General features: G+C 40.4%; 1 protein-coding gene across 1 annotated transcript in view; it reads right to left on the bottom strand.

Annotated features, from left to right (window-relative positions):
* Greb1l (GREB1 like retinoic acid receptor coactivator) overlaps nucleotides 1-19,465 on the bottom strand; it is a 263,448-nt gene extending 243,983 nt beyond the window's left edge. The window contains exon 1 of the mRNA XM_015987712.3: nucleotides 19,318-19,465. The gene's annotated coding sequence lies outside the window, so the exon portion shown is untranslated. The remainder of the gene's footprint in view (nucleotides 1-19,317) is intronic.
* Nucleotides 19,466-20,270: the final 805 nt, after the last annotated feature.

Here is a 20,270-nt window from a genome sequence, read left to right as displayed (position 1 = left end):
TGGATTCCAGTATCGTATCTGGGAAACCCTGCAACTCAGACCTTCAGTTCTAGTTTTCAGTATGTCAAAACCAACTGGACAATAGGAAAAAAAATTCTAAAATCCTAGCTGCTGGTATGACTATCTCCTAGTGTATTTCCACAGCTGCAGTAAGAATACTAGGAAATTTCACTCTGCCCTTCTGTTGTGCCTTGGTTTTTCAATTCATATAGTCAAAATTTCTACAATAAAAATTTTATCTCTTAGGCTCAAGCAACCATGCCCACTTTTCCAGACTTAGTCATATTCTGGCCTCCTGGCCAAAAAAAAAAAAAAAAAAAAAAAACAGGGGTGGATTATCTTCCACCTCCTTTGTGGCTCCTGCTGTCCCTGAAGGGCAGAGAGGGAAGCTGGAGAAAATTCCTGTGAATACCTCCCTTATCGCCTTCAGGACTAGCTGGAGCAATCAGGCAGTCAAGCAAGAGCTTCTACAAACAGGTCCTGCTCGGCCCCACATCTGTGCTGGGATCTGAAGAATCCAAACGCAGTGAAGATATCATTCCTCTTCTCTGGAGCCATGGTTTAATGAGGAGATGGACTTTACTCCCAACCCCAATGGAGAACAGCTAGGTGCCAAATTATCTAGCCCCAACAATAAAGGAAAATGTCAACTATACAATCTGAGGACTATTAGTAATTTAAATGACATCCAACCCAACCTTTACTCCAAGCATAAATCTTCCACTAACTTTGTGATCAAATGTGGAAATCACAACTCACCCAAGCAGTCTATTTAAATGTTCTAAGTCTCTTGTGGCTAAAACATTTTATTTCTGACTTGAACTAAAACCATATAGAACCAAATTCTATATGGCAGTAATTATCAAGATTTTACCTTTTAAGAAGCAAAATATGTTCTTTTTTTAAATACCAGGCACAAATCTAACACAGGAGTTGAAAGTAGAACTATTCTGTAGGCAGCTGCAGGGGACACTCAGCATGTCTGACAGGCCCTTTTCTACCCCAATACAGCATAGGGCTGCACCACAAGACCCATGAAGCTCTCTGCAGAGCACAATTTGAAAAGCACTGCTTTAAATGAAATTCGAATAAACCTTTCCAGCTGCCCATGACAACCCTTAAAGATGGCTGTCTTAGCGCCTTGAAAATGGTACCTGGTTAAATTTCTCCATTTCAGGGGATGCATTCACTTTATGTCCTTTTCCCTTCATATCACCCCAGCCTAATCATTCTCCTCAAAAAAAATTTTTAAGCAAAACTATATCTGAACATAATTTTAACAGACTGAGAATACAGCCTCTCTAATTACCTGGACACCAGGTCTAGTTAGCAAAAGCTCAGTGATAAAGGGGAGCTGAGTGGGGTCTTGGGGTCACAGGATGCAGAGAGGCAGAAATGGGAGAAGATAAGGTTCAGGGCTGGGATACAGAAGGAAGATGAGGACTTCTGACTCACTTGGCTACTTCTTTTCCAGACCCGTGGCTTCTGCTCCACCTGGCAGATACTCCCCTTCTCATTTTAAGCCAGATCTTATCTCTATGAATATAGGGTTTTTGGTTGGGACCAAATTAGTGATAGGATCCAATCAGTACTAAAGTTGCATCATTTTAATATTCTAGTCATTGCCATAGGGGAGAGCGCACTGGATGAAGATGTTCGATAAATCTGTGAAAAAAACTGTTATCTCTCAATGAGTCAACATTTTGACAATAGCAACCATATGAAGCACATCCCTGGGGGCTTTCAAATCTAAAGCCACCCCAAATAATACTGTGTCTACAGAAAATTAATCTTTCCTTTACTATTTATCAAACTACAATGTACCCCACTTGGCCTATAAAATTAACAGCATTCTCAAAGAAATGAAAGTTCACCTATTAGGGCAATACATCTGTGAAAGCAAATATTAAAAGGCCATTCTATTTGAATTTCCCATTTATAGATAAGAATGCAAGCACATCACTCTTTTACCTTATTTGGTTTTTCATTCAAGAGAAATGATTTTTAAAGACATTACACTACAACCCTTTTTCTCTTTGGATGATTCTTTACAGATTATATGAATGTTTACTAGGTCACTTTACAGAAGCGGGAATTTCACACATTTAACACCTCTAAATTTGATGATCTTGTCCTAAATTTTAACATGTGTTATGAAGCTAAGGGTTTTAAGACATAAAAGCAAAACAACAAACAAACAAACAACAACAAAACCCTGATCTTACTAGCATTCAGGGTAATTGATTCAGACATTTTATTCCTGTTATTTTCTCTTTTTACTTTATCTCAAAAGGAGATAATCTGAATTGCTCTAATCTGAAAAACAACAATAAGTGTAGCAAATACTTGACAATGAAGATGAAAAGCCTCTAAAAATCTGTTACCTTAGCAACAGCAAGAATGTGGAAGAATAAGAATACACTGTCAGGGCATCATTTCGGATTCCATAGATTTGAGGCCTAAATACAGTCAGCTTTCATTAGCTTTTTGTTTTTTCCCAGCAGGTCCTTGGACTTTGAAACAAAACCTGAATGACAGCTATGAGCAATTCCAGCCTGGCTCCTGATTAGCTATGCCAAACAAAACAACTGCAGTGTAAACTTTCCAGGCATCTGCAGCCAAGCCTCTGGAGGGACTATAATTCCTCAGGGAGACTTGAAGGAGAGTTAGAGGTTGGGGGTGAAGGGTAGCCAGGAGGGGGATGGGTGAAAAGGACCAGACCTTCCCCTCGAACTAGTTCCCCAAATTAAAGCAGGGGAGAAATCAAGAGAAATTGTGGCTATGCTGATGTAGTTTCTAACTCTGACTTAGTTTATGTAACTAATTCTTTAATCCAGAGTATTCTACTCTAATGAACATTCGTGACATCCATAGCATCTGTGCTTCCAAACCATTAATGCGTTTAACCAGCAAGCAATTCTGGGGCCTTCTTAGAAGGGATCAGAGAGTCAATAATCAATTAAAGATACTCCAGGAAAGAAAGGGGACAACATATAAATGGACAATGCCTCAGTGGACAAAAACAATTTTGTTGTTTTGTTTCTTTTCATTCACTTTTGCTAGATGTGGACCTAAAATTAATTGCACTAAAGGACACTGAACTGTTGCATGGGGTCCCATCTGCTACATAATTAGATCCCCAAGGAACTAACTAGTAAGCTTCCTTCTGAAGATCAGGCCCACAGATCTGTGAAGAATTCCAGCTTAGATTTCAAGGCCGTCGACCTAATCCGATGCTCAGTTTGTAAAGTTCTAAGTAACTTCAGAAAACGTTGGAGGTAACTGTGTACGGGAGTGTTAGGAGTCAATGAAAGGAGATGAGAGGTAAACTAAATGATTGACTTAAAATCTGCCAGCTATCCTATCACTTCAGAAGGAAAAAGTCATTTTTGTTTTTTATTTAGTGGCCACACAGCAAGATGATAGCACCGAAGTCAGCTCTTGTCTTCTGGAAAGTGGCATTTAACTCGATTTTGATCTCTGTTACATATAAAATGAGCTACAAAAACTGGTAGCTGGCTTCCTTGGAATCCTACGCAAACCAAATCCCTACTTCTAGTCAGTAACCACCTCTTTAAAAACCAGGGTTATGATGGTCTAACAGCAGAAATGCTCCAACTTCCTAAAATCTGATGTTCAGACATACGGCAATGGAGGCCACAGAAACTGTACAGCCACAGTATGAAAGCCTTGCTCCAATTTAGTATAGCTCTTTAAACCACCAAACGGAAAGTTCAAGTTCACACAGGCAATTTGATAAGAAAAGCTTGTTAAAAACTGCATATCATTGAAAACTAGAGACAAGAAGATTTCCACTTCTTAAAATAGATAATGCTAAACTAGAAAGCCTCATTCTCAATTATTTTATTCAATGTGTCTCTAGAAACCACCTCTATTAATCTACAGAAAACCTTGGGAGCATCGTTGCAAATGGTGAAGACGGGATGGGGGCCCCAGAACAATAGAAAGGGCCCCAAACCAGCTTTGCAACCCCAAACCAAACTGCTGATTCAGCACACAGTCACAACAGAATTCTTATCTTTAAAAGGAACAATCCATTGTGTGCCTGGAACAAAGAGCCATGCACAGGAAATCAGCCAAATCTAGGCCAGATGGTCACTGATTCAAGTTTCATTCTCCCATCCCCCACTTGCCTTGACACTCCAGAAATAAATTCAGATAGCATTTCACTTACCAGGTAACATCTCTGTGTGTAAGGCATAAAGGCTTTCCAATTACCCACATCCTCCACCTCAATGGTATCTAATGCTTGAAACAGAATGCCCTTATAAGTTGAGAAAGTGGCTGGGCCACAGTTACTGAAAATGAAACACCACTAACAAGCCCTTCTCTGTTTCCTACACATGCCATGAAGTTCCACCAACGTAATCATTAAAAAATGCCCAGGACAATCTGTTCTTCTCAATACAAAACAGAAAAGAATAAACAAACTCCAGAGACCAGGTCCATCCCAAATGTTTGCAGCAGGGAGCTTTCACTGGACCATCACATTGCAAAGAGGTTATGGTTTGTAAGCCAGAAATAGTTACTACAATTACCAATAACAGGCTACCAATACAAATCATTATAGTAGGTATTAATGCTAATTTTTAAGTCAAATTAAGAAACAAAAATTGTGTTACAGAGTACATGTTCGATTAGGCAGGCTTTGTTCCACATAGTAAAGTCGAGCCATGGGCTGTTTTGGTTTTTTGCTTTTCATTATCTAAAAAAGATGCAACTATTTGAAAAAGTAATGGTATAAGCACAGCACAGGACTTTAAAAAGTGTCCATGTACTGTATGTACCTGGGACAAGAAAGCCTCCTCCACACAGATCCCCCACAACTGTTGTCATTCCAACAACAGAGAAGAGACTGAGTTTACAATTCACTCCCCCTAAGCCTAAGCTTGGAGGATGAAGAGAAAAAGCTGTAGAAGAAGCAAGAAAAAGATCTGTGTTTGAAGGGAGTGGTGCATGTAAGAATGGTGCCAATATTTCTGTTTGCAAGGAGAATACCTCAGCATATTCCACTGCAACTCAGGGAAAATGGACAAAAATGTTCACTGGTTTGCTTACAAAATGATATGTGTGACTTTCATCCAAAAGAATCTGTGACTTAGAATTCTACTATAGGCACACATTTCAAACCCCTATTGGTTACTGAAAAACTCAGTTCTGAACTCAATGTGATGATTAGAGTAAAATATGAGGAATTGTGTCTCAAATCTGCAAGCATTCAATGGAAACTTGGTTATTAAAGAGTGGGTCAACCAATTCCTTTATGCTAAAATTAGGACCCTTTAGGGGTCGGCTTGGGAAATATTGACATTTATGGGGCTTAAGTAAATTTTATCAACCAACAAATAACAATCCCTTCAGTAAACTTTATAATCCTTTTTATAATTCCTTTGAAAATGTCAGTGCAAGAGTATATTTTATTGGCATACTGTAGTGTCACTCTCCAAAAATTAACATATAGAAAGGCCAGGGTAGATCAAAGAGGTTTTGGGTCTATTTGTTTGTTTTTCTAACACAAGATAATCACATGATAGAAAGACAATGACTGAAGACAAAAATGACTTCAAAATCTGCAATCGACAGCGACCCTGAGAAATGGCCTGTTTTATTGTAGGAAAGTAGAAAGGCCTCTGAAGACACCAGACGGTCCCCTTCCATGAGACGACATTCATGACGATTGACAATCGTGCCAGAGGTGACTACAGATAGGATAAAAGCACAATTACAGCATTCTCGGTTTTGACCATTTGTCTCGTTGGGGAAAAGTGGTAAGTGGAAGCTCTTAAAAACTTGCCCTCAAACTTACATAATTTATAATCACAGGATGAGACCAAGCTTTATTTATTGGATAAAATATATCCTAGATACATATAGCTCATAGATGTATATGTCATACATTATATCAATGTGCTTATGCTGTTTGCAATAGTTATCTTTGGGTGTCTCAGATTTAATTTTTTAAGATGTATTTCTATCATCTGATTTCTGCTTGAAACACTACTATTTTTCTTCATATAATACTACAAAATCACATCCAATGTCATATTTAGCTATTGTTATATTTCTTTTAAGGCATACAAATTAATTTTTGTTTCATTTGATTCTTGGAAATACTATTAATGAGAGAAAATTGATAATCAATTAAGAATCTTTAAAAATAACCTTGTTCAGTTTTTTTTTCTTTCTTTCTGTAATATAAAAACAGGGATTTCAGTATTCATGGAAAAAAATGACTATTCATGTTAAAACTGTCTTTACTTTTTGAGCTCATCTTTAGGGTCCCTCAGATAAATTTACATTTAAATGAAACATACACAAAGGCAGCTGACTGCCCTAACCATCACAGACACACTGATGCTTTCAGAAACTTAAATCTCCAGTTTTAGGGGGAAGAAAATTTGTGACAACACAACTATTTTTAACCAGACAACTTCATATGCCACTTCCTTGGGATTTATGTATCAATGCTTTATAAATTAGAGAAAAATTAAGTCTAAGTATCTAAGTCAAAAGAGACTTCTACTTAAAAGACCCAACTCAGACTTCCTGTGTATAAACCAAGCTTTAATAAATCAAACTATATAAAAACAATGACTATAAAATATAATAAGCTAAAATCTTGTAGACTAAGATTAACCTCTGACCTGATCTTTTTCTTTGTTTTTGGTTTTTGTGTTTTTGTTTTTTGTTTTTTAAGACAAGCTTTCTCTGTGTCACCCTGGCTGTCCTGGAACTCATTCTGTAGACCAGGCTGGCCTCGAACTCAGAGTTCTGCCTACCTCTGTCTTTTTATAAATAATTTTAAGATGCTTTAAAAACTATATTTTGGGCTGGGTGGTGGTGGTACAGGCCTTTAATCCTAGTACTTGGGAGACAAAGGCAGGTGGATCTCTGTGTGTTTGAGGCCAACCTGGTCTACAAAGCAAGTTCCAGAACAGCCAGGACTGTTATACAAAGAAACTGTGTCTTGAAAACAAACAAACAAACAAGAAAACCCTATATTTGGGGGCTGGAGAGATGGCTTAGCAGTTTAAGAGCACTGGATGCTCTTTCAGAGAACCCATTCAATTCCCAGCACCCACATGGCAGTTCATAACTGTCTGTAACTACAGTTCCAGGGGATACAACACCCTCACATAGACATGAATGCAGACAAAACACCAATGCACATAAAATGACAATTTTAAAAAAGGAACTATACTTTAAGAGTTCATTATTTTCCTCATAATCTACTTGTATCAGTAGAATAGTGAAATATGAAGTCATCTCATAATTGTAAATTTGCTTTAAACACAGTCTGAAGGCTAAAATGAACTTCATTCATTTTCTTTCTAATTGATAATTCCATCTGCCTTAAACTTGCTACAGACATGGCATCTCAGCAGGAGCACATTTATTAAAACTGGTTTCTGCTCTATAATACAAAAGAGGTATATGAACTGAATATTGTTCAGATTGATATTCCATTTCTCCTCCATCCCTTCTGGGCTGAGGAGGTCACTCAGTGTGAAAAGCGTAAGGAACTGAGTTGAAACCCCAGCATTCACAGAACACCACAGTGGTATGTGCCACTAATCCTGGCAGTGGGGAGGCAGAGGCGGGTGGATCCCTAGAGGTCACTAACCAGCCAGCTTAGAGGACTGTTGAGTTAAATGTTCAGTGAAAGATCCTGCCGAAAGATAGACGGACGGATGGACGGACGGACGGACGGATGGATGGATGGTAGAGTGGATGAGTCAGTGAGGTGGAGCCTTAAGATCTGAATTCAATTCCTAGACCCCCACATGGTAGAATGAAAGAACCCACTTCTGAAAGTTGTCTTCTGACCTCCACATCTCTGAAACCAGAGATATACAACTATGCTATACATCATGCTATTCCTAAGCAAATCCTGCTCTGAGGCACCAGGTGAGATAAGGCATACTACTGGCTCAAGAGTCTCTCTGCAAAGGTATCAGAGATTTAGAATATCTGAAATACTATCACTAAACCCCTCTTCACACTTAACTGCTTTGGTGGACTGTCCAGAAGGTCCACTCAATATCTCCCAATAACATGAAACAATTCCAATATAACTTTTGACTAAGAATATTCTCAACAATACATAACAGTTAGTATTTGATCTTTGTGATGGGATAGCCTAATTAATGAGCCCCTCCCCCATAAGGACTATCTTAGATGAGGTGAACAGTGTTCATAAGGACACCTGAGGTTATCCTCTGACCCACACATACACATCTGCATGCACACACCAAACATTTTTTAAATAATTTTCATTTAAGCAGCCATATCTGTTCTAAATTTTAAGAACTTTTTATGAAAGAGAAATATGAATCAAGAAACAAGCCAAGCCGGGCAGTGGTGGCGCACGCCTTTAATCCTAGCACTCAGGAGGCAGAGGCAGGCGGATCTCTGTGAGTTTGAGACCAGCCTGGTCTACAGAGCGAGATCCAGGAAAAGTGCAAAGCTACACAGAGAAACCCTGTCTCAAAAAAAAAAAAAAAAAGAAAAGAAAAGAAAAAAAGAAAGGAAGGAGGAGAGGAGAGGAGAGGAGAGGAGAGGAGAGGAGAGGAGAGGAGAGGAGAGAGAGAGAGAGAGAGAGAGAGAGAGAGAGAGAGAGAGAGAGAGAGAGAGAGAGAGAGAAATAAGCCAAAATGTTCAGGTAAAATATACAAGCAGAAAAGACAATTGATTGGCTTGTCTAAAAATCGAGGTTTTGTATTAGGTTATTGTAGTGTCAGATATGAAAAGCCTTGAAGGTAACGAAGGGAACTCAGCTTCCTGATAAAGATTGTCTAATCAGACACTTTCTCACCTTCTTGAGTATTAACAACTCCCAAGTTTGCATATGCTTATCTCGGAGAACAGACCTTCCTCCAGGTTCAGAAAAATCTCAAAGGTTCTACATACGTCTGTTTTCCTTGTCAATAAGTACATGATAAATTCTGAGCAAGGAGATTTGGGGCATGTCTTTAAGGATTTGGGTAAACTTTCTTTAAAACAAAAACATTTAGCCAAACATAGTAGCACAAGCCTATCACAGTAGTTGGAAACAGAAGCAGCCTGGTCTACATAACAATTCCAGGCCCATCAGGGCTATATTAGCAAAATCCTGTCTAAAGAAGTAAATAAATAAAAGCATTTTTCATTTTCTGTGTCTAGTGAGAGCTGTGTGAACATGTAAATCTTGAGTGTGCTGCAAAACATTGGGATAATAAAAACACACTGGACCATGACAAATTCCAACAAGCTGAGAATGGTCGAGAGTGGCTTAGAGAACCTGGCTGCCAAGTATGGTAGTCCACATCTGTAATCCCAGAATTCCAGAGACTGAGACAGGAGGACCATGAGTGCTATACAGAAGACCATCTCTCAAAATAACCAAAATAAATTAAATGAACAGAGACCACCACACAGAGGTATCTTGTGTCTGGTATGGACTGATACTCTCTTACAGATCCTTGGATTCGTTAGTGATAGAGCAAATTTGTTGCTACTAGATATATTTGCATTTTATTTTCTACATGCAGCTAAGAGTAGAAGATATTCTAAGGTTTAAGGCAAATGTTTCCCTAAGGAAAATGCTGAGGCTGCTGGTGAAGACTAATTTCAAAAACATATTCAAAGCTTAAAAATGGCATGGCTAGAAATGATCAGCAGAAGGGATGCTAGACAAACAGAAGGCCCATGTCACCAAAAGAGTCTGGAAATGCTAGAACGAAATCTATTGTACTAATGTTTAAAATTATTTACACATTTTGACAAATATTTCACACAAAAGTAGTGACTCATTTTTTTAAGATTGTCAAGACTATAAATAATGTTTCTTTTCCAACTTTTATATTGTTCTCATGTTACTGTTCTACTTAAGAATTCTATTGCTGGGTGGTGGTAGCATATGCCTTTAATATCAGCACTCGGGCTGGAGAGATGGCTCAGCCGTTAAAGCCTAGGCTCACAACCAAAAATTAATATCAGCACTCAGGAGGCAGAGACAGGTGGATCTCTGTGAGATTGAGACCAGCCTGGTCTACAGAGTGAGTTCCAGGACAGCCAGGGCTACAAAGAGAAACCCTACATTGGAAAAAGAAGAAAGAAAGAAAGAAAGAAAGAAAGAAAGAAAGAAAGAAAGAAAGAAAGAAAGAAAGAAAGAAAGAAAGAAAGAAAGAAAGAAAGAAAGAAAGAAAGAAAGAAAGAAAGAGAGAGAAAGAAAAAGGAACTCTATTTAAGAGGTTGGAGAGATGGCTCATGGTTTAAAGCACTTGTTGCTCTTGCACAGGACCTGGGTTGGATTCCCAGCACCCACATGGTGCTCACAACCACCTGTAACTCCAGTTCCAGGAGATCTGATACCTTCTTCCGGCCTTTTCCAGAACTAGGAATGCACATGATATACATACATACATTGAGACAAAACATTCATAAACATAAATAAACAACTTTTAAATTTTTAAAAAGAATTCTATTTAAAATCTAAACATAATAAAATACAATCTCTCCAAATGTTGTGTATTCAATATTTCTTGAAAATATTGTAGTGTGGTTGTTCTACACTGTTTGACATTAGCTGTAATTTCAGCTGAGTAGACCCTAAGAACCATGCATGATAAAATGGAAAACAAGCTGAACAAGCCAGGTGACATTGGGAAAGTCACAAAAAAGCCATGATGTTGTCTCTTGGAGTATATTGGCCTCTGGCTGTAACATCCAATCACATTCCATTGAGAAATAGAATGGAACCTTCTCAAGCACAGAGTGCCATGCAATTTATATCACATTTTAATTTTCAAGGGAGAGGGTAAATAAGATCAAAATACATTGTATGAAATTCTAAAAGAACTAATAAAAATGCAAAAATGTATTATTTCCCAAGTGTAACTCAGGGATAGAGTACTTTTCCGGCATGAGTGAGGAGGATCTTACTTCAATCTCAGCACTGATTAAAAGGAGGTGACCTAAGAACAATCATTTTCTAAACTTTGGTCTCACCTTTTAGTTTTTGGCCCAAGTCAAAAAGAGAATAAAAGTCAGTCTCTCAACGGGCGGCAGTGGCACACGCCTTTAATCCCAGAACTCAGGAGGCAGAGCCAGGCAGATCTCTGTGAGTTCGAGGCCAGCCTGGTCTACAGAGTGAGCTCCAGGAAAGGCACAAAGCTACACAGAGAAACCCTGTCTCGAAATTTTAAAAAAAAAAAAAATCAAGTTTTCTTAGCAAACGGAAAACCCTGGGGGGAAAAATTGTTTCACAAATTTTAGAATAAAGTATCTGCATAAATTTTTCAGTAAGGAAACAAACTTATTTTGACATTTTAATGTATGTTAAAGTTCTATATTAATATCAAGTAGTATAACTTATTATGATTTGTTATTGGATTTCCAAACAAATAGGACTAAGCATTTTTCATATTAATTGACTGTTTCAAATTGTGATTCTGTAAGCAGTTAACCATGTTATTTGCGAAACGTTTTTAAAGTATTACAACTATTTTAGGGGCTGGAGGGAGACGTCAGAGCTTAAGAGCACATGCTGCTCTTGTAGAGGACCTAAAGTCAGCTCCTAACATCTGCATCCGGCAGCTCACAACTGCCTGGAACTCCAGCTCCAAGGGAGGGAAGGAGGGGGGAAGGAAGGGAGGGAGGGAGGGAGGGAGGGAGGGAGGGAGAGGGGAGAGGGAGGGAGGGAGAGGGGGGAGGGAGGGAGGGAGAGGGGGGAGGGAGGGAGAGGGGGGAGGGAGGGGGGAGAGAGGAAGGAAGGAGGGAGGGAGGGAGAGGGAGAGGGGGGGAGGGGGAGAGAGAAAAGGAGGAAGGAGGGGGGAGGGAGGAAGGGGGAGGGAGGGGGAGGGAGGAAGGGGGAGGGAGGGAGGGAGGAGGGAAGAAGGAGGGGGGAGGGAGGGAGGGAGGAGGGAGGGAGGAGGGAGGAGGGAGGAGTTCATCTTTAAAAGGTGGGGTGTGGATGGGGATACAGACTGGACTGTTGAGATGTCTCAGGGAGTAAAGGGTTTGTCACATAAGCCTGTAAGCTTGATGACCTGAGTTCAATACCTGAAATTCATGTAAAAGTAGCCTCTAGCCTCTATGTACATGCTGTGGCAGACATGGTCCTCTACACCCACATATACATAAATAATAAATCAAATAAAAAATTTAAACTAAAACAAAAGGAACAGACTTGGAAGGGAGGAGGCAGAGCTCTCGGGACACATTTCCTTGGCTCTCTGGTACTGGTTCCAATCAATGATGATAGTGTTTCAGTCCCCTAAACACACCATGAAGATGTATGAATATGCATCAGTACCTTACAGCTGATTTAATGACACGGTAGATAAAAAAATAATGCACCAGGTACATTCGCTCTTCACACTATAACCTGCAGCCTTGCAACTTCAATTCATCTGTGCTGCAAAACCAGATCTGTGGGATGATACCTTGAGGGATAGTTCTAAGACTTTTGTGTCCATGAAAAGCACTTGGGTACAAGGCACATTCATAGGCTCCATCTATGAAGTGTTTATTCAGTAAGTCGTGACTGCATTTCATGTGCAATGATTGCAGGTGACAGGTATTGATCCTGAAACAGTGAATTTGGGGATTTTTAATTTCTTTACAAATGATTCACAGAGTATGCACAGCAGAGAAGACAAGGAATTGAAGTGAGACTCCCTCTCTGACCTGATCTACAAACTCCCAAGAGCTCAGTCCCTCACCTACTTCAAATGTTGCTTCTCATTGATGTAACCTCAGGCTCACTTTCTGCAGTCTCTGTTTTCCTCTCCAGTTCACAATCTAAAGGATTCAATCTACAAGGCAGATTTTCACTCGGGTTTCCTTTGTTTAGCATTTTGCTTGTCCCACGAAGATAGGAGAATCACTTAACTTCACAGTGACAAGTCTTCAAGGGGGAAGTCTGGGCTTTGGATTTCTAACAAGACACACAGAGAAAGGCTGTGTATGTTTTCAGATAGATTGACTCTGTAATCTCTTGTACCTAAGCTATCTATCTAGCTGAAGGATTCTATCCGAGATAGTTTCACTTAATATAGTTAATACTACTTTCACAACTAGTTACTGCTGACTGATTTTTTTCCTTTTAACCTGGTGTTTACATTCTTTCTAAACTTTATACTCCTTTTTGTACATTTACTTATTTATTAACTGTGTGTGTGCATACACATACCTGTGGGTGCCACAGTTTATATGTGGAAGCCAGGGGACAACTTGCCAGAGTTGGTTCGCTCCTTCCTCCATGAGGGTTCTGGTGAGAGAACTCAGCTCATCAGGCTTGGTCACAAGCCTCTTACTATCTCTCAAGCCCTAAACTTTTACTCATAAATAATACTTCATGTTCTAATTTTGCTATATGCTTTTTTTGAATTTGTCTAAAAAGTTCCTTTTTCTTTGAAACAAAGTCTTGCTACACAGCTCAGGCTGGCCTCCAGTTCCAGATCCTCCTGCCTCAGGCTCCTGAGTGCTCAGATTACAGCTGTGCACCGCCACATCAGGCCTAATTATTTCTTTCCAACAAATTCCTAGAGGGGAAATTTCTGAAGAATTTCATGCCCTCCAACTGAACTTACTCCTGTACAGGAGTTGTTCCTATTTTTACCAACCTGCATAGTAGTCAACAACCACATGTAGCTCCCGAGCACTTGAAATGTGACTAGCAGAGTTGAGAAACAGAGTCTTTGCTTGAAGGTATTAATTCATGTATAAATGACTACCTGCGACTGGGGTTACTGTCTTACAGTAGGCAGTTTAATAAAGTCTTGATACATGATGCCAAATTGCTCTCCAGAAAAACCTGAATTTTTGCCTTTGCTTTTAGAAGATAATAGCCAATTCTTTATCTAATTAGCAACACCAGACTTTAATCAGTTGAGGTTTATGACCTGAACACTGGAAAATGCCTGTTAATCTTACTATGCTTTTTTACTATTATGTGATGAACAACACCATTTCTTCTGTCTTCATGAGCAATTAATTACAAATATTTTTACCCACATTCCTTGATTCAGAGGATGAAATTATCTAGATTCCAGATTTGTTTGTTTGGTCAATTTTTTTGTCATTAAAGTCCATTGCCAGCATTAAGTTCACATAAAATGTGACTTTGCACTTTATCTAGACTGTCAAATGGTCTAGCCACAGCATCCACATTCCTAAAAGGCAGCAGGTAGAGCAGTCTTTGGACTTTTTTAACCTCTAAGTTTATCATTGCAGCAATAACAAGGGTTACTCTTTCACAGGTGTTCCGCTTTACCACACACATTAGCGTTTGGCCCATCGGCGTCTGAGTTTGTAATTCCTGCCTGAATTAAGTTTTAAGAGATTAAATGACAAATAGTAGCTAATAGTAATGTCTACTATTTGATTTCATGATGTTTCCAGATCAGTTTACAACTAATATTTAGCTCATAGAACACACTTTTTGGTGGGTGTTGAAGTTTCTTTCTCCCTAGAATAGCTGTCCAGCATTATATGGATTATTAAAATGCAGCTTGGTAGCCTTGCTTCCCAGAGTTTCTAACTCAGTAGTTTAGGGTGCACCCTTAGACTCCACACCTAACTCCAAGCTCCATCACAGAGTTGAAGTTTTCTCAAAGCCTACAAGGAGTGTTATAACACTCCTAAAAAGGCTGTAACAGTATATAATTTTGACAACATAGTACAGATGTGTAGGGCTTTTTTCCCCTAAAATCAAGTCCACATTTATTCTCTCATACAATCCTATGCAAAAAGTTGATAATTAAAGCAGTAATTATTAATCCCACTTTCCAGAACAAAAACCAAGAAACTCCCTCTTAGCACACAAGTTAGAAGAGCCAAAACAAGAAACCTTGTAAACACAAGCGAACACAGCAACACTGGCCGCACTTCTGCTTCCAGACTGGTACCATAAAAACAGAACCATGCTCAGGAGTAGAGAAGGCGATCCAAGACATGATTCCCTACAGCAAACACTCTCAAGGGTTGATTGCCACCACTGCGGTGTCTGCTGTGGGGACTATTGAAGACAGTCATAAAGTACAAGGAAAAGACAGGAGTCTCTGTCTGCTGTGTTGTGTACAGACAGGACAGAAACCACCCCCTGAACTATGTATGACGGGTAAATACAGAGTGGAGTTGAAGTCACTATGTGACTTCACATCTGGACTTGGAGGAGTGTCAGTCAGTCAAGAATGGGAGGAAAGGAAGAGTACAATAGAACCCTCCTGGAGCTCAAGGCACAAAGAGCAGCTTTATCCACACTGGGTGTGTGTTTGCCAAAAATATCAGGGCTGCTGGCTCTCCAGAACTTACAGGGGCATGCTTTTATGTAGACTAAGCTACCTTGATTATATAAGAACTCTAGTCAAGGGGCATAACTTCATGATCCATTTGTAACCTAAAGATAACCTAATTGAAGGTCATAAATTTTCTTGCTCTCATTTTTCCGAAATATTTCTAATTGAAAGAAAAAAAAAGACCATAAATTGTGATCACAATTCTACTTACAAAACAACCCTTTAAAGAAAAAGAGTACTGTTTTCACTTTAATAAGATTTATGTATGATATTAGACATTAATTTTAACAGCAATTTTCCCAAGTTTAAACCCATAATAACTGGTAAGCATATGGTGAAAACAGAAAAACAAACAACAACAACAAAACTACAATTGATCTGAAAAGGGATCTCTTGCACTCTTCACAAATGTTGTAACTGACTTCCTCTCCACACCCATCATATAATCTAGTGCAAAATCATGGAGGCACTGATGCTTCTAGAACTCCATTTGGAAAACTATAGCAATATTGTAAGGGGAAACTATTCTTCCCATACACAAGACCAAAGAAATACACATCAAGGAAAATGGATGCAATTTTACTCTGCCCAAATACTAATAATGTGTTACAAATTCCTAGAAATCTGAAATTTTCTCAATAAAAGAGGGACAATTCATATGCATTTCATGTGTTATTTCTTTTTATCTTAACCTTCTAGAGAACTACCATTATAACCCTTTTTACAGATTAGAAAGCTAACTTCTTGGAAAATAAGCTAATTGACCAATATTGCCAATAGGTGTCAAAGTTAGAATTCCCTTCTAACTTTGAAGCCACCCATTTACAATCACACTGAAAAATAATCCTAAGGACGTTGAGAAGGGGAAAAGAGAGAGAAATAAAGGAAGGAAAAGCTAGGAAAGAGAAGGAAGAATGTTTACATTCATAAGGATGGTCATTTTTTTAATTACTGCAAAATCCCCAAGTAGAAAGTTAATTATGGGGCATCCATTGCATAAAAATTACAAAACTAGTTTAAATAACAAAACTGTTTTTAAATGTTTATAAAAATCTGATTAAAATATATTTGTAACATAAGCCATCTATAAAAAGATCTGTGTACACATCAAGACTCGGAAGAAAATGAAATGGCTACTGCCATTTTAGAATAATTTTGTTCTTGTTACTCTATGGGGAAATTTTGTCAGTAAATCAAGATTATTTAAGTGTCTTTACAAATGTATTCTTCTAATTTATAATTTTAGCATACTAACCAAGCATTTTAAAGATTTTTGCTGTAATTCATTTGTAGACTAGACCTCCATCTTAATAGCAACAATTCTGGCAATCACTACCTGCAGTATATTTTTTTTTAAATCCCTTAATTAAGATCCTTCATAGTGATCCAAATTAACTGCTTTTACTTTCACAACTTTGTAATCACTGTCCACCAGGAATCACACAGTTCAGAGCCCGTGTATGATTTGAAGACTAGAAAAGTTTCCTACTAAGAATATGAGTGTATACTTACATAGTAACCAAAATATCATAGCCATAAGGAGTATATATAATCTAAATACTCTTGAGAGTTGCTAATTAAATTGTCAAGACTCTTTGAGGTAGGTAAATGAACTTTACTTCCACTTTCCCAAAAAAAAAAAAGTAACAGTTTGGGAAGAGTGTTTTCCTTAAAATAACATCATGAATTGTGAAGAGAATTCTCTCACCAAGGTGACATGCAGAGGCCAATTCAGCCCCAGAGGTGGCCTTCACCAACAGCAAAAACACACATTTTGTGAGAAAGTCAAGTTTCTCCAAAGATATTAAATCCTAAGAACACAAATATACTTCAGGCATCTCTAACCTATCCTTTATGAGTCTACCTCCAGAATATCCTTTTCATCCTACTGTCTAGTATCTACAGCCCAACTGGCTATTATTCTTAGCTAGCTGTAGAATGCCTCAACTACCTTAATAGAACTTAGGAGTCAGAAGGACCCTTAAAAGACTACATAGCAATTCCTATGTATATCTAACTAAGGGGCCAGGAGCAGAAAAGCATTCCCAAGAAAAGTATGGTATGGTTAGTTCATGGCAAATCTAGGCCTGAGATAAAGAGATATTATCTTGGCCTCCATCTCTCTCGTGCTATCTATAGAGTGTGAGTGTAGATGTGTGCATGCAAGTCTGGTAGGTGTGTTGTTAAAGATGGAATCCAAGGTCTCAGACCAAGCACCCTATTACTGTTTATATATACAACATATATACAATGTTTTTTATGTATATTTTGTCAATGGGAAAATACAAATGTCTGCTTGGTGTTTTCAGAAAAACATTGTGGTGAACAAAGTAACTATCATTTGCTCTGCTTCCTAGAGGTCCCAGGTGGAGGGAAATACAAAAAGTAGCATGAAGTAAAGCTGTTCTGCTTTGCACTTAACACTTATTTTAAGACTTCTAGCTTCCTAACTGATTGTCAAGGTAGTAAGTACCCACCACAGAACAAATAAAACTTTATGTCATCACAAGAGGACCTCAAATTAGTAATTGTTATCATTAATGTGCATATCCATCTAGATGTGAGCAATCTTTACTTAGATTCCACTCCTTTCCTCCTCTATTTGCATACCATATTTTCATTGTAACAGAAATTTATACATATCAATTGACAACTGTGGCTGCCTCATGGCAAAGGGACGATGGAAGAGAGTTCAGCTTGCACCACACACTCTTCAATGTTGCTTGAGGTTGTTACCTAATTTCTGTTAGTTCTCAGCATTTGTAAGTTTACATTTCATCTTAAAATGCATGCTTATATGCGTGTAATTTTATTATTATTTCAATGAAAGTATTATTTTTAAGTTTTTGCTTTTAAGTGAGTTTTCCACACTGTATTTTCATCAAAGTTTTCAGAAAGAAAAAAGAATCAAAACAGTGACTAAACTAAAGGCAGAATTTCAAACTTCACCAGAACACGACAGAGGAGTAAGTGGTTTTTAAGCGGAAAATTCAGTCAAACCCCTTTGAACTGCCTCATATTGAAAAGGCTATTTTAAAATGGGATTTGAGGGGTGTTCTCAAGGGAGGCGGGTGGAGAATCTCACGGCTTCAAAAGTAGAAATCAAAATTTGTTTTTTATCTTAGCTAGGGACCCGGATCCGGGCTAGGGTTTATAGAAGAAAAGGGAACACGATGGAGGAGTCCCACCACGACTCAGTTGATGAAGCAGCTTTTTGCACAAGAACCCTGTCCTGCACGTTTCTTGCTTGGGCTTGGTTTCAATGAGAAACTCACGCAGTGAACCTTTTCAGATAATCTCCTTTTAATGAAGCCCAGAAGGAGAACTCCAGGAATCCACGGACTTGAACAAACCGCCCACCTTCACCCTACCTGGCCAGGGCACACCTCACCTTGCTGTCTTTTTTCACGGTCTGCTGTCAACGCAACCCTTTGTGTCTCATTCAGAAAAAAGAGCAGTTCGGAAGCGCTCTCAGAGAAATGGAAATGATGACCGGAAGACGCGCGTGTGACGAAGTGACATTTGGCGTGGACCCCAGCGAACGCCTGATCCACTCTCAACTTTCCCAAGCCCAGCTCTACCCATCCTCTGCCCGGACACCTCTCTGGCTCGACACATGCCGTCCACCCTGTGTTCGGGACCGCTAGCCATCCCCTCGTGCTCGGGGAGCGGCCGGGACGCGCCCCCTCGCCTCAGCCTCCCTCGCCCCGCACCTCACCGGCCACCTCCTCCCGCCACAAAGGCAGCAGCAGAGCCGGGGTGACAGGCCCGTGGCCGCGGGCGGCGAAGCGAGGCGGCCAGGAACAGGGACCGGGATGGGGTTCCCACTGGCACAGGCGCCTGCCCGGCCGCACGACTCACTCCACACTCCCGCGCCGCCTCCTAGTTCTTCCAGAAGAAAGTCGGGGCAGCGCTGCTCTGCGCCGGCAAGGTGTCCAGCTCGCCGGAGGACAGGCCCTGCCCGCCACGGAGTCCCCTCGTCTCCCCGTACCCGCGAGTTCCCGCAGCAGCTCACCTGGCCCCGGCGGGAGCAAGGGCAAAGGGCCCGGGTGGTCTCCGCAGCCCCGGGAGGCTCCACGCTGCGCTCGGCTCCGAGGTGCTAGCGCCGCCGGTGGCTGGCGTCTCTGCCGCAGGCCGCGGGCTACGCGCTCAGTTCCCGGGGGGCGGAGCGAGGCGCCACTGCGGCGGCCAGAGGCGGATTCCTTCAGGTGCTGCTCCTAGTGGTCCAACTCTCCTCTCTCCTCTCCTGGCCTGAGCGCCCAGGTGGCCTTTCGGGCTGCCTAGCCTTAGGGCCCTAGAGGGTCGGGAGTGCACGGTGCCACATGCACCTCCACGTGTGCTGCGGAGTCCTACGTGCAGTCTTCACGCCTGGGTTTGCTAACTCCAGTGCGTATATGTGTTCGGCTACTCTGGGGTAAGGAGGTGGTGGTGCGCTGGGGGTCTTCTGGGAAGAAGGATTGCCCCCTAGTGCTGCTGAAGAGCGTGGCCCAGAAGCACAATTATTTTCTCTCTCGATCCTAGTTCATTCAGAGTGCTCTCAAGTCACTGTGTAACTTCTTTGTCACTAGATAAGGGCTAAAAGTCCCTTTGCGTGGGCAATAATTGTTCAACAGCCCTTGGCCTTTTGCATGAGGTGGGGAGCAGGACACAGACAAAACCAAACTCACTCCAAGTGAGTTCCAAGCCAGAACATATTTCTGCACTCCCTGGAGCCCCAAGACACTGCCCCCCCCCCTCCAGTTGTGGTTTCCAGACCCTCAGGGTCGTGCTGCTCCTGCAGAACCTCCTACAGACCACAGGGAAGTTTCCTCAAGGGCAGCTGCTTCCGATGGGTCCTGGTCCTTAAAGGTTGCTACAAGGACAAAAATTCTGGAGGGATACTGTGGCCGGATAGTGACAGAGTCGCTCCAATTTTCACAGTTGATGGCCTCTGGTATCCAAAGCTGCAGCTCATTTTCTTGAACTGAA

The sequence above is a fragment of the Peromyscus maniculatus genome, chromosome 19 (assembly GCF_049852395.1).
Source record: "Peromyscus maniculatus bairdii isolate BWxNUB_F1_BW_parent chromosome 19, HU_Pman_BW_mat_3.1, whole genome shotgun sequence".
Lineage (NCBI taxonomy): Eukaryota > Metazoa > Chordata > Mammalia > Rodentia > Cricetidae > Peromyscus > Peromyscus maniculatus.
The sequence above is the reverse complement of the archived record's forward strand: the minus strand, read 5'-3'. Positions and strand labels throughout refer to the sequence as shown.